This window comes from Choloepus didactylus, chromosome 18 (genome assembly GCF_015220235.1).
Source record: "Choloepus didactylus isolate mChoDid1 chromosome 18, mChoDid1.pri, whole genome shotgun sequence".
NCBI lineage: Eukaryota > Metazoa > Chordata > Mammalia > Pilosa > Megalonychidae > Choloepus > Choloepus didactylus.
In genome coordinates, this window is record NC_051324.1 from 23,629,999 (window position 1) to 23,645,795 (window position 15,797).

The window sequence follows — 15,797 nt, forward strand, 5'->3', positions numbered from 1 at the left end:
TGATCTCAGTTTTTTATGATGCAGGATGTTGATGAAAGTGATGCTGTGATTTGATGGGCAGAGGAAGCACTGGCTATGTGCTCAGGCCCATTGAAGGCATCTTGAAAATGGGGCTTTGTATACCATACTTACCCATTTTTACTTTTGATCCTAGTTAAAGTATGAGTGTTAGAAGAATTCTCCTTAACATTCAAAAAACTAACCATTTTGCAATTCCTAGTTTGATAAAACCTGTAACTGTAATCTGCAGTTACACTTAACCGAAGAAGATTTTTTGATTTCCCCTAGAATAATATCAACAGTTTAAAACAATTTCCACAGTAGGGGCTGATCTTAAATTATGAGCACTTGTTAAATACAGCAGATAACAAGGGATTTATATTCTGAACACTTTATTGTGTGCTTTAAAATGACCATTATTTGAATCCTCATTTGTTCTTATATAGCCTATGAAACTAAGTTGAAATTCATTTATAGCCAATATTCTACACTAAGAAATCTGAGATTCTGATTGGCAGGAGATCATCAGATAATGTGGAATTATAATCAGAGGACAAAAAAATTTCACCTTGCCTACCGACTTCAGCCCTTTTTTAAGAGTCTAAAAAAAAGTTGGCATACAGGTGTCCCAGTCTGCAAAGTCAGCAAGTCTGAACGTCTTTCCTTTGTTGTTTCTTTCCTTCACTTAAAGAACAGTTTTGTTGCCTTTTTCTCCACTTCACTGCTGGTTTCTGACTAATTCCATTGCTGCAGAATCTTTAAACTTTAAATATTAAAAAGGAGAGTCATTGTATTAGGCCAGATTCATACTGCATTTTAAACCCAGAGGCAAAATCTAAGTCTTACGTGTAAAGAATTAGTATGGGTATATACATATACCTAAGAGAAATGAAAATATATGTCAACACAAAAGCTTATACACTAATGTTCACAGCAGCATTATCCATAATAGCCAAAAGGTGGGCACAACCAAAATGTCCACCAACTGATGAATGGGTGAATAAAATGTGGTATATCCATGCAACGGCATATTATTCAGCCATAAAAAGAATGAAGTATTGATACATGCTACAACATGGACCAACCTTGAAATCATTATGCTAAGTAAAAAAAGCCAGTCTCAAAAGACGAGGTAAATAATGTCACTGATACAAAACTTCCAGAATAGGCAAATCTATAGAGACAAAAAGTAGATTAGTGGTTGCTTAGTGTGGGGGTGGGGTAGGTAGGAGTGGGGGAAATAGGGAGTGACTGCTAATGGTATGGACTTTCTTTCTGAGGTGATGAAAATGTTCCAAAATTGATTGTTGTGATGGTTGCACAGTTCTGTGAATACACAAAAATCATTCAATTGTATATCTTAAGTGGGTAAAGTATATCTTAAACCTGTTTAAAAAATGAACAAACAAACAAAAAAACCATTATGGGGAGACAAAGCATTAGGTATAAACAAAGAAAAGCAACTAGTTAGAAGGGCAGGCAATTGAGTTAACCATTTTAAGCTTTTTAAAAACTAAATTTCCTTCTGTCCTATCAGGAGAAATAACCTAAGCAAAGGATTTACAGAATACAGAGCTTCTGGAGAACTACTTCTAGGTAGATAGTAGTCCAACCTACTCTAAGCACTATTGGTCCAAAGATCCAACTGGCTTATTTGAAATCCAGACAGTGCGAAGGACCCCACCCTAGAGCAAGACTTATGTGAGTCAGGTGTATGGGAACTGAGTTTTGTTAACAGCTATGAGCAAATTGGGTATTTTCTACTGGGAAACAGTTCTTTGCAAAGACTAATAGAGGCAACATACCAGTACCATTAAAATCCCTCCCCTACACTTTTTTTTTTTTTAATCATCATTTTATTGAGATATATTCACATACCACGCAGTCATACAAAACAAATTGTACTTTCGATTGTTTACAGTACCATTACATAGTTGTACATTCATCACCTAAATCAATCCCTGACACCTTCATTAGCACACACACAAAAATAACAAGAATAATAATTAGAGTGAAAAAGAGCAATTGAAGTAAAAAAGAACACTAGGTACCTTTGTCTGTTTGTTTGCTTCCCCTACTTTTCTACACATCCATCCATAAACTAGACAAAGTGGAGTTTGGTCCTTATGGCATTCCCAATCCCACTGTCACCCCTCATAAGCTACATTTTTATACAACTGTCTTCGAGATTCATGGGTTCTGGGTTGTAGTTTAATAGTTTCAGGTATCCACCACCAGCTACCCCAATTCTTTAGAACCTAAAAAAGGTTGTCTAAAGTGTGTGTAAGAGTGCCCACCAGAGTGATCTCTCGGCTCGTTTTGGAATCTCTCTGCCACTGAAGCTTATTTCATTTCCTTTCACATCCCCCTTTTGGTCAAGAAGATGTTCTCCATCCCACGATGCCGGGTCTACATTCCTCCCCGGGAGTCATATTCCACGTTGCCAGGGAGATTCACTTCCCTGGGTGTCTGATCCCACGTAGGGGGGAGGGCAGTGATTTCACCTTTCAAGTTGGCTTAGCCAGAGAGAGAGGGCCACATCTGAGCAACAAAGAGGCATTCAGGAGGAGACTCTTAGGCACAAATACAGGGAGGCCTAGCCTCTCCTTTGCAGCAACCGTCTTCCCAAGGGTAAAACTTATGGTAGAGGGCTCAACCCATCAAACCACCAGTCCCCTATGTCTGTGGTCATGTTAGCAACCATGGAGGTGGGGTAGGTGAATACCCCTGCATTCTCCACAGGCTCCTCAAGGGGGCACTACATCTTTTTTTTTTTTTTTTCCTTGTTTGTCTTTTTTCTTTCTTTTTTTTTTTTTTTAACTTTCCCTTCTTTTTTCAAATCAACTGTATGAAAAAAAAAGTTAAAAAGAAAACAAACATACAATAAAAAAAACATTTCAAAGAGACCATAGCAAGGGAGTAAGAAAAAGACAACTAACCTAAGATAACTGCTTAACTTCCAACATGTTCCTACTTTACCCCAAGAAAGTTACATAATATAGCAACATTTCAGTGAACTTGTTCCTACTACATCCATCAGAAATTAACAGACCATAGTCATTTCTGGGCATCCCCAGAACGTTAAATAGCTTATCTGTTCTTCTTGGATTATTGTTCCCCCTTCCTTAATTGCTCTCTACTGCTAGTTCCCCTACATTCTACATTATAAACCATTTGTTTTACATTTTTCAAAGTTCACATTAGTGGTAGCATATAATATTTCTCTTTTTGTGCCTGGCTTATTTCGCTCAGCATTATGTCTTCAAGGTTCATCCATGTTGTCATATGTTTCACCAGATCGTTCCTTCTTACTGCCGCGTAGTATTCCATCGTGTGTATATACCACATTTTATTTATCCACTCATCTGTTGAAGGACATTTGGGTTGTTTCCATCTCTTGGCAATTATGAATAATGCTGCTATGAACATTGGCGTGCAGATATCTGTTCGTGTCACTGCTTTCCGATCTTCCGGGTATATACCGAGAAGTGCAATCGCTGAATCGAAGGGTAGCTCTATATCTAGTTTTCTAAGGAACTGCCAGACTGACTTCCAGAGTGGCTGAACCATTATACAGTCCCACCAACAATGAATAAGAGTTCCAATTTCTCCACATCCCCTCCAGCATTTGTAGTTTCCTGTTTGTTTAATGGCAGCCATTCTAATCGGTGTTAGATGGTATCTCATTGTGGTCTTAATTTGCATCTCTCTAATAGCTAGTGAAGCTGAACATTTTTTCATGTGTTTCTTGGCCATTTGTATTTCCTCTTCAGAGAACTGTCTTTTCATATCTTTTGCCCATTTTATAATTGGGCTGTCTGTACTATTGTCATTGAGTTGTAGGATTTCTTTGTATATGCAAGATATCAGTCTTTTGTCAGATACATGGTTTCCAAAAATTTTTTCCCATTGAGTTGGCTGCCTCTTTACCTTTTTGAGAAATTCCTTTGAGGTGCAGAAACTTCTAAGCTTGAGGAGTTCCCATTTATCTATTTTCTCTTTTGTTGCTTGTGCTTTGGGTGTAAAGTCTAGGAAGTGGCCTCCTAATACAAGGTCTTGAAGATGTTTTCCTACATTATCTTCTAGGAGTTTTATGGTACTTTCTTTTATATTGAGATCTTTGGTCCATTTTGAGTTAATTTTTGTGTAGGGGGTGAGGTAGGGGTCCTCTTTCATTCTTTTGGATATGGATATCCAACTCTCTCAGCCCCATTTGTTGAAAAGACCATTATGGCTCAGTTCGGTGACTTTAGGGGCCTTATCAAAGATCAGTCGGCCATAGATCTGAGGGTCTATCTCTGAATTCTCAATTCGATTCCATTGATCTATATGTCTATCTTTGTGCCAGTACCATGCTGTTTTGGCAACTGTGGCTTTATAATAAGCTTCAAAGTCAGGGAGTGTAAGTCCTCCCACTTCGTTTTTCTTTTTAGAGTGTCTTTAGCAATTCGAGGCATCTTCCCTTTCCAAATAAATTTGATAACTAGCTTTTCCAAGTCTGCAAAGTAGGTTGTTGGAATTTTGATTGGGATTGCATTGAATCTGTAGATGAGTTTGGGTAGAATTGACATCTTAATGACATTTAGCCTTCCTATCCATGAACATGGAATATTTTTCCATCTTTTAAGGTCCCCTTCTATTTCTTTTAGTAGAGTTATGTAGTTTTCTTTGTATAGGTCTTTTACATCTTTGGTTAAGTTTATTCCTAGGTACTTGATTTTTTTAGTTGCTATTGAAAATGGTATCTTTTTCTTGAGTGTCTCTTCAGTTTGTTCATTTCTAGCATATAGAAACATTACTGACTTATGTGCATTAACCTTGTATCCCGCTACTTTGCTAAATTTGTTTATTAGCTCTAGTAGGTGTATCGTTGATTTCTCAGGGTTTTCTAGATATAAGATCATATCATCTGCAAACAATGACAGTTTTACTTCTTCTTTTCCAATCTGGATGCCTTTTATTTGTCTTGCCGGATTGCCCTGGCTAGCACTTCCAGCACAATGTTGAATAACAGTGGTGACAGCGGGCATCCTTGTCTTGTTCCTGATCTTAGAGGGAAGGCTTTCAGTCTCTCACCATTGAGTACTATGCTGGCTGTGGGTTTTTCATATATGCTCTTTATCATGTTGAGGAAGTTTCCTTCAATTCCTACCTTTTGAAGTGGTTTTATCAAAAAGGGATGTTGGATTTTGTCAAATGCTTTTTCAGCATCTATTGAGATGATCAATTGATTTTTCCCCTTCGAGTTTTTAATGTGTTGTAATACATTGATTGTTTTTCTTATGTTGAACCATCCTTGCATGCCTGGAATGAACCCCACTTGGTCATGGTGTATGATTTTTTTAATGTGTCTTTGGATTCGATTTGCAAGTATTTTGTTGAGGATTTTTGCATCTATATTCATTAGGGAGATTGGCCGGTAGTTTTCCTTTTTTGTAGCATCTTTGCCTGGTTTTGGTATTAGATTGATGTTAGCTTCATAAAATGAGTTAGGTAGTGTTCCATTTTTTTCAATGTTTTGAAAGAGTTTGAGTAAGATTGGTGTCAGTTCTTTCTGGAAAGTTTGGTAGAATTCCCCTGTGAAGCCATCTGGCCCTGGGCATTTATTTGTGGGAAGATTTTTGATGACTGATTGGATCTCTTTGCTTGTGATGGGTTGGTTGAGGTCTTCTATTTCTTCTCTGGTCAGTCTAGGTTGTTCATATGTTTCCAGGAAATTGTCCATTTCTTCTACATTATCCAGTTTGTTGCCATACAGTTGTTCATAATATCCTCTTATAATTTTTTTAATTTCTTCAGGATCTGCAGTTATGTCACCTTTTTCATTCATTATTTTGTTTATATGGGTCTTCTCTCTTTCTGATTTTGTCAGTCTAGCTAGGGGCTTGTCAATCTTGTTGATCTTCTCAAAGAACCAACTTTTGGTGATATTTATCCTTTCTATTGTTTTTTTGTTCTCTATGTCATTTATTTCTGCTTTAATCCTTGTTATTTCTTTTCTTGTACTTGGTTTAGGATTGGTTTGCTGTTCATTTTCTAGCTTCTTCAGTTGATCCATTAGTTCTTTGATTTTGGCTCTTTCTTCCTTTTTAATATATGCGTTTAGTGCTATAAATTTCCCCCTTAGCACTGCTTTTGCTGCATCCCATAGGTTTTGGTATGTTGTGTTCTCATTTTCATTCGTCTCTATATATTTAGCAATTTCTCTTGCTATTTCTTCTTTAACCCACTGATTGTTTAGGAGTGTGTTGTTTAACCTCCAGGTATTTGTGAATTTTCTAAGTCTCTGATGGTTATTGACTTCTAATTGTATTCCATTGTGGTCAGAGAATGTGCTTTGAATAATTTCAATCTTTTTAAATTTATTGAGGCTTGTTTTATGTCCCAGCATATGATCTATTCTGGAGAAAGTTCCGTGAGCACTAGAAAAGTATGTGTATCCTGGTGATTTGGGATGTAATGTCCTGTAGATGTCTGTTAAATCTAATTCATTTATCAGATTGTTTAGGTTTTCAGTTTCCTTATTGGTCTTCTGTCTGGTTGATCTATCTATAGGAGAGAGTGATGTGTTGAAGTCTCCCACAATTATTGTGGAAACATCAATTGCTTCCTTTAGTTTTGCCAATGTTTCTCTCATGTATTTTGTGGCACCTTGATTGGGTGCATAGACATTTACGATTGTTATTTCTTCTTGCTGAATTGCCCCTTTTATTAGTATGTAGTGGCCTTCTTTGTCTCTCAAAACATCCCTGCATTTGAAGTCTATTTTATCTGAGATTAATATTGCTACACCTGCTTTCTTTTGGCTGTAGCTTGCATGAAATATTTTTTTCCATCCTTTCACTTTCAGTTTCTTTGTGTCCCTGTGTCTAAGATGAGTCTCTTGTATGCAACATATTGATGGTTCGTTTTTTTTGATCCATTCTGCGAATCTATATCTTTTAATTGGGGAGTTTAATCCATTTACATTCAACGTTAAAACCGTGAAGGCATTTCTTGAATCGGCCATCTTATCCTTTGGATTATGTTTGCCATATTTTTCCCTCTCTCTATTAATATCCTTTATTGTACCCATACCGAATCTCTTTAGTACTGAACCTTTCTCCAAGTCTCTCTGTCCTGTCTTTGTTTCTCTGTCTGTAGGGCTCCCTTTAGTATCTCCAGTAGGGCAGGTCTCTTGTTAGCAAATTCTCTCAGCATTTCTTTGTCTGTGAAAAATTTAAGCTCTCCCTCAAATTTGAAGGAGAGCTTTGCTGGATAAAGTATTCTTGGCTGGAAATTTTTCTCACTCAGAATTTTAAATATATCGTGCCACTGCCTTCTCGCCTCCATGGTGGCTGCTGAGTAGTCACTACTTAGTCTTATGCTGTTTCCTTTGTATGTGGTGAATTGCTTTTCTCTTGCTGCTTTCAGAACTTGCTCCTTCTCTTCTATGTTTGACAGTGTGATCAGTATATGTCTCGGAGTGGGTTTTTGTGGATTTATTCTATTTGGAGTTCGCTGAGCATTTATGATTTGTGTATTTATGTTGTTTAGAAGATTTGGGAAGTTTTCCCCAACAATTTCTTTGAATACTCTTCCTAGACCTTTACCCTTTTCTTCCCCTTCTGGGACACCAATGAGTCTTATATTCGGACGTTTCATATTATCTATCATATCCCTGAGGTCCATTTCGAGTTTTTCAATTTTTTTCCCCATTCTTTCTTTTATGCTTTCATTTTCCATTCTGTCATCTTCCAGGTCACTGATTCGTTGTTCAACTTCCTCTAGTCTTGTACTATGAGTGTCCAGAATCTTTTTAATTTGGTCAACAGTTTCTTTAATTTCCATAAGATCATCCATTTTTTTATTTAGTCTTGCAATGTCTTCTTTATGCTCTTCTAGGGTCTTCTTGATTTCCTTCATATCCCGTACTATGGTCTCATTGTTCATCTTTAGTTCTTTGAGTAGCTGCTCTAGGTGTGTCTCTTCTGGTCTTTTGATTTGGGTGCTTGGGCTTGGGTTATCCATATCGTCTGGTTTTTTCATATGCTTTATAATTTTCTGTTGTTTTTGGCCTCGTGGCATTTGCTGAACTTGATAGGGTTCTTTTAGGGTTTGTAGACCAGTTGAAGTCCTTATCTCTAATTTATCAGATCTACAGCTTCGTGGAGTACACTTTCTCTAACTAACCAGCAGGTGGCATCCACGAGCCACCTGTTCTCCACAAGCCAGATCTCCCCTGCTTAGCCTTTTTGGTGAGTGGGGGAGTGAGTCTTGTGGGGTCCAACTGGTGTACCAAGCTTGCGTGTGTAGTTGGTGTTGCCTGCCCTGTATGTGGGGCGTGTTTCTGGGCAGTCGGGGAGGGGGGGGGTGGCCCTAACAATCAAATCTCCCTGGTGATCCTAGAGTTTTAAAGCTACTGCAATAGTCTAATCCTTCAGTTCAGTCCTGCCACAGTTTGTCTCTGCCACTGACCCACAAGTCTTTGGTATTGGCGTATGGCTCCTGAGACTTGCAAGTGGGCCCCTCTTCCAGGCTGTGCACCCCGGGTCCTCTGTTGAGGGATGACTGTGCTATGTCACAGGTGAGTGCCGTCCCCCCAGGGCAGTTCTGGGCTGCTGGGCTGTGTTGGGAGGGTCCCAGTCTGCTCAAATGATGGCTGAATGGGGCTCTGTTAATTCACACTGCTCCCCCTTCCCAGCTCTGGGACATTCAGCTGAGGTTGCAGGGAAGGCTAATGTCCACGCCCAGTTTTGTGGTGTGTGCCTGTTATTTGAAGCACTTCCGTCACACTGGGTTGTCTGGGGCAGCTCTGGGCTATGGGGCTGGCGATGGGCAGGAGTGTTTCCTGTCCACCAGGATGGTGGCTGTGAGCGGACACCCCCCTTTTCTTGGGAAGTTGTGTTGTTTAGTGAATTTTCTCAGCCACTGGATTATTGCCTTTTGTCTCAGAGCTCTCTTAGTTCTGCTCTTGACTTGACGTGCCCAAATTTCAATTCTTTGAAGCTTTCTATATTGAGCTTCTTAGAGTAATTGTTTTAGAAAAAGCAAAAAGGATTTAAAAAAAAAAAAAAAAAAAAACGGCCCTCCTCAGAGATCTAATGGGTTATTGAAATGCTAACAGACAAAGCAACCAGGGCCATTAAGGAAAGGTGCACAGGGCAGAGAGATCAGCCTTGCTTCGGGATTTGCATATGCGCCTCAAGGCCTGATCTCCGCCCTTCCCCTTTCTGTGTTCACCAGAACTCCAAAAATCCTCTGCTTTTATTTTGGAGTTTTTCGTGTTGTTTTTTTTCTATGCCTGTCTCCTCTCTGCTGGGCTGGCTGCTCTCAGAGTCTCTGGTGTCTGGTCTCAGTCTATCTATGGTTGGAGTTTGAATCAGTAGAATGAGTTTCCGATAAGAGCAGCCACTGCAATTCTCCCTTCTCCTTCCTGGAGCTGACAGCCCCTCCTCCCCCGGGACTGAGCCTGGCAGGGAGGGGCGCGGGTCCCCTGGCCGCAAAAACTTACAGATTTCGCTGATCTCAGCAGTTCCATGTTTTCATGAGTGTTGTATGAAGTATGCCCAAAGACAGATTGCTCTGTGGTGTCCAGTCCTCGCAGTTCCTGGCTTTTTACCTACTTTCCTGGAGGAGTAACTAAAACATACAGCTCACCAGTCTGCCATCTTGCCCCGCCTCCTCCCCTACACTTTTTCATATGTTTATCGCCACTGCTAGTAGCTAAGTTCTATTCACATGATGTATTCAAGGTTCATCTATGTAGTAGCATGTATTAGAACCTCATTTCTATTTAGGGCTGAAAAATATTCCATTGTTTGTATATACCATTTGTGTATCTTCCTCAGGGAAATGTCTATTCAAGTCCTTTGCCCAATTTTGTAGTGAACCCTGTAGAATCTCTTCTCATTCCTTTCCATGCATATTTTTCCAATACTTTCTTTCTTGTACCATGGGGCTTAAATGTAACACTCTAAATCTATAACAATCTCATTTGCTTTGATACTAACTTAAGTTCAATAGCATACACATGCTATGTGCCTATACCCCGCCATCCCCCCAACTTCATGTAGTTCTTGTCACAAATTACAAGTTTATAAATTGTAAGTCTCAAACCATTGATTTATTATTTTTTCATTTTTGTTCTAGATCCTATAGGAAATAAAAGGTGGAATTACAAACCGAAAATATAATAATACCAGCATTTATATTTACTCATGTTGTTACCTTTACTGGAGATCTTTATTTCTTCATGCAACTTTGATCTATTTGTCTAGTGTCCTTTCCTTGCAACCTGAACAACTAACTCCATTTAGCATTTCTTGCAGGGCTCATCTAGTGGTGATGAACTCCCCCAGCTTTTATCTGGAAATGTCTTAACCTCTCCCTCATTTTTGAAAGACAGTTTTGCTGGAGGCAGAATTCTTGGTTGGCAATTTTCTGTTTTCACACTTTACGTCATCCCAGTGTTCTTGACTCCATGGTTTCCCATAAGAAATCAGCACTTCGTCTTACTGAGGCTCCCTTATACATGATACATTGCTTATCTCTTGTGGCTTTCAGAATTCTCTCTTCATCTTTGGCATTTGACAGTTTGATTACTATATGTCCCTGTGAGGGTCTATTTGATTTTATCCTACTTGGAGTTTGCTGAGCAACTTTGGTGTATATATTCCTGTCTTTTGTTAAGTTTGGGGAGTTTTCAGCCATTATTTCTTTAAATATTCTTTGTGTTCCTTTTTCTCTTTCTTCTCCTTCTGGGAATCCCACAATGCATATATACTGGTATGCTTGACGGTATCCAACAGGTCTCTCAGGCTCTGTTCATTTTTCATTCTTCTTTACTTTCTGCTCCTCAGATGGAATGCTTTCCAATTGTCTTATCTTACAGTTCACTGACTCTTCTTTCAGCTCCAATTTGCTGTTGAACCCTTCTAGGGAATTTTTTGCTACTGTGATCTTCAGCTCTGTTGTCTCCTTTTCATAATTTCGATTTTTTTACTGACATTCTCTTTGTGCTTGTCTATTTTCCTGATTTCCTTTAATTCTTTGAACTTATTTAGGACCATTTTTTAAAAAGTCCATCTAGTATGTCCAAGCTCCGGTCTTACTTGCTGATGGTTTCTGATTCTTTATCTTGCTGCTTTGCACAACTCATTTCTTGTTTCTTATATGTTTTGTAACCTTTTGCTGCAACCTGAACATTCTGATATTTTAATGTTATTATCTTGGAAACTTAGACATTGAAGCATCTGTTCCTTAAGCTCATATCCAGCTGGCATTGTGGCAGAGATTTTCTTGAATACCAAGAGCTAACAACAAAAAAAAAAAAAACAAAAAAAAAAAAAAAGAAAGAAAGAAAGAAAGAAAAGAAAACACCTTTCCAAGTCTTTGCAGATTGGCCTGTGTGAGTGCTCTCCTTTGGAGCTTATCATTCCTAACAGTAAGTTTAGAGAAGAACCCAAGGCACAAGCATAGGGTCCTCCTCTGTTTTTTCTGTGCATAGGTCTTGTCTTGGGTATGTATGCATAGCCTTAGAAATTCTCACATTTACATGGAGAATGTCCCCTCTTCCCTAGGAAACAGTGTTTCCTCATGGTCCCAGGCACCGCACTGTATGTCTTACAGCCAGTAAACCTTTGCCTTAGGCAGATGCAATTTGAATGTGCTCCTACAGTTTTCTCTAGTAGAGCTCCGTAAGCTGCCTTCTACATACACAGGGCAAGTTCTGGGACAGCAAGCCTGAGATGCATGTCCTGGTTCAGTCCTTCAGGTTGCTACTGGAGAGATCAGCACAGACATACATGCTCCTAGTATGTACAGAAGGGTTACTCTGCTCTCTCTAGAACCAGGACCAGGACCTGCACTAGAATCATGGCTCCTGGTGGAGCCAGTGAGGGGAGTGGGGGAAGGTCCAGCCAGGGGTCACGAGGAGAACTTCCTACCATTTTTGGGTTGCCTTTTATTGATTTGGTGCTTTCTCTAGTACCACAACCCTTTAATTGTTTTCTGGAGTTTTGAGAAAGATGGTTCTGCCAGCTCATTGTATGTTGCTTAAAGCTTCTGTGCAGGGACAGAGTACTGGAGTGGCTCACTCTGCCATTTTGATGACCAGTAGCTGAGCTGCAGATTTCAGTTGGATTTTAAAGATTTTTAGTTGTTTCTGTTAAATATCAGCAGGCATTCACTCATAATATTACTTTTTGATTGTAAAAAATTATATTTGGGTACTTAATATGTAGCTTCCCCCTCCCTCAAATTCTAACAAGAATCATGCACAAGAAAGTACAATTAGACATGGTAAGCCCTTGATCTGCTATCATCTTTCAGTTACTGCGAGCTCAGCCTAGGCAGTCTCAGCAAATGTGAAGGTCTGCCTTTTGTGAGCTGTGTTTATACTCACACTACCTCATCTTTTCTGGTCCGGATAACACTGAACCCATTTAGCGCATGTTAAATCTTTCTTTTTCAGTATGGCAAACAATAAGTGAACAATGTCAAGTAGAAACCCTTAATGGCAGTTGTCTATGGAAGTTTGACCAAAGAAAAAGATCAACCAGGGCCAGGAACTTTAAAAGTCATGACCCCACTTACAGTTATGTGCCACAGAGCAATTTGCCCAACATCTTAGTCAGACAAACTGTACTTAAGTCAATAATGTGTCTTCTTTTTACTCTAAGGATAAACAGACACACCAAACAAATACAAAGCTTAGCTGAAGCCATTTTCTCTGTGCATTCAAGTATTTGGGGGAAGTGTTTAGTTTTTTCTTTCACTGGTGGGCATTAAGAAGGAAGGTTTTTCAAAGTTTAACCCAAGAACAGTTTTCAAAAGTTTTATTTATTTTTTTAATCTTAAAACTATCTCATGGCTGGAGAGTTTTGGTAGGAGGATAATATTATCCAAAGAGACAGATTACAATTCTGAGCTTCTATATTTGCAAATAAATGAGAGCCCAAACAGACACTAAAATGGCTGCAGTTATCGTGATTGCAGCTAAACTCAATTACTTGTTCAATGGGGTCCAATACTTCTGCTTTCATCTCTGACCCACACACAAGATCTGTAGTTGTCTTTGTTCCTTTCCTAGTAACTGAGATTCCTTACCCTCCTGGAGTTCAGACATCATCAAAGTGGCACATTTATGATAAGCTACCAGCTCACTGTATATAGCATTAATCAGGATTTCTCCAAGTATTTCTGCAGATTTACTTTTACTTTTTCCCCCAATTATCATAAACAAGGCTTGCTGGTAGAAGAGAAGCATACCTAGAGACCTCTCTCCCTGGGACATGCTGTCTTTGATTTTTAATCTCATCACCACAGGAGCACCTGATTCTAGAGATATCCAGTATATGGAAATATAAATGCTATGCCACTGTTAGTAGGCTATTTCAAATCTAGAGTCTTATACTCATTCTGAGGTGAATAGCTATTTGAAGCACTTACTCCTTGTTTCTGTAAAAGTCCTCTGGGTTAAATGTATAGTCTTTTTAGTGTATATACATTCAAGATTATAGAAAGTAGACCTGGCACTTGAGAACTGGCATTTCACAACTGTCAGTGGTGCTCAGAAAACAAGCTGGTGCATGGAGAACGGGCCAGGGCTGCCTCGTTCTGGACAAACCCTGCTTCCCTGAATGTTGGCCTTGAGGCATGCTTGGGACCCTTATGTAGCAACAGCACAGTCACCCTGCTTCAGGTCTTGGCCCACACATGGGTCCCAACCACGTGGCTGGAGGGAGTGAAGGATGAAAGGTGAATACTTGAACCAGCATGTGTCTATACTTTGTGCACCAAAATGACTGGGAAATGGAAGACGCAGGGAATGCTCATGGACTGTGGCTCCCTGCCATTCCCAGACTCTGAAGATCTCTTCCAGGAGACATGACTTGCTGAAGCTCAGATACCAGACAGTGATAAGTGGTTTATTACTGATTTCCATTCAGAAAACTTAGCTTTCCACAGTCCCACCACCAGGATCAAGAAAGAGCCCCAAAGACCCTGCAAGATCCGGCGCTGTCCTGCAACAGGAAGCCACCACTCTCCTACCGCCATGGCGAGCAGTACCAATATTCCAGAGCCTATGACCCCCTCTCCCCACCCCCAGACAAACTGCCATCAAGTCTTCCACCCCTGGTGTCCTGGACAGTCGCACTCGCAGATCCTTCTTCTGGCAGAACAACAGTTTCCTGAGAACCTCTGGCACCTCTCAGACCCACCCTAGCTTTGGGCACCTCAGGGAGCACAGCTCTGTCTTCTAGCAGCCCCTGGACATCTGCCACTCCTTCACATACTCTCAGGGATGGAGCCAGGAACCTCTTCCAACCTCGTACCAAGAGCAGCTGTTGGAGCCCTGCCTGCTCTACCCCCAGCAGAGCTTCAAGCAGGAATACCATTACCCCTGCATGAGCAGGTGGGCTACCCAGCCACGGGTCAATGTGGGGTCAGTGGGCACAGGTATCCAGGGACAGAGGTGGTGATCAAACAGAAGCAGATTTAGACATCTATGATTCAGACGTCCCCAGACTTGTGAACGTCAATGTACCTTCATACAGAGGGTTTCTCTGGGTCCTCTCCAGTTCTAGGTGATGGGATCATGGGCTATGACTATGAAAAACTTTTACAGCCACTCCCAGATGATGTCTGCATCATCCCTGAGAAATGTGAAGGAGATATCAAGCAGGAAGGGGTTGAACATTCTGAGAGGGGCTGCCCTACCACCACCAGGGCGCCTTGCAGCTGTGGCAGTTTCTGCTGGTCCTGCTATATATCTGGTGAATGCCTACTTAATTGCGTGGATGGGCCGGAGTTCAAACTAATTGAGCCTGAGGAAGTCACCAGGCTCTGGGGCCTCAGAAGAATCAGCCGGCCATGAATTATGAAAAGCTGAGCTGCTCAATCTGATACTATTATGAAAAAGGCATCATGCAGAAGGTGGCTGGTGAGTGTCGCCTGCACGAGTTTGTGTGTGAGCCTGAGGCCCAGACAATCAGTGTCCAGCTCTCAAGGAGGAGTTTGACTGACCAGTCAGTGAGGAGGACACAGTCCCTTTGTCCCATTTGGATGAGAGCCTACCTCCCTCCCAGAGCTGGCTGGACCTGCTCAGCCCTTTGGCCCCAAGAGTGGCTACTCTTACAAGCCCCAACAGCCACTCCCCTGCTGCGGTGGGTGCTGCCGGGTGTACATATAGATGAAAATGGTGGTGGGGATGTCTCTGGGATAGATCCCCACTGTTCCATTAGTCACCCTGACTCAGACTCTTAGCTGCTCACCAGAGGCAACAGGAGGGAAAAGTGTGGAGAAATGTTAAATCCAAAAGTGAGAGTTTCACCTCTGCCCAAGAAGAACTCAGCTCAGTCTCTTCATGGGTCCTGCTTGGGGGCCTAATCCCTACTCCTTTCCCCCCACCACAGAGAAAAAGAGCTTGTTCTGTTCTGGGGGACAGAGAAGGAGCTTCCCCACTATATCCTGGTGTGTGTGTATGGTGGTGGTGGTGGGGGTGGGGGTGAGGAAGGTGCATTAAGCATCCAGATCTCCCTACAGGGAGTAAGTCCCCTGCACTCTGCCCCAAATCTGGTCCTGGCCCTGCTCCCCTGAAGTCAGTGTGGAGCTTTCAGAACCAAGTGGAGGCACTGGATACCCAATGTGCCAGCTGTGGCCCTGGAAGGTTCAGGGCCCTGTTGTCAGTCCTTGGTGCTTTGTGTTCCCAGAGTCAGGGAAAAGCTGGAGAAAGGGACTTGGAGTGAGTCAGATCAGAACCCTATGTAGGCAGGAAGAAGTGGTGGGGCTTCAAGGGGGTCTTTGCCTCTCCT

The 15,797-nt window shown here is 41.1% G+C and overlaps 1 protein-coding gene and 1 pseudogene across 3 annotated transcripts in view; one reads left to right on the forward strand and one right to left on the reverse strand.

Moving 5' to 3' along the window:
* SSH2 (slingshot protein phosphatase 2) overlaps positions 1 to 15,797 on the reverse strand; it is a 312,067-nt gene that overhangs the window by 62,094 nt on the left and 234,176 nt on the right. The gene's annotated exons all lie outside the window — the stretch shown is intronic.
* LOC119513746 lies at positions 13,719 to 15,175 on the forward strand (annotated as a pseudogene).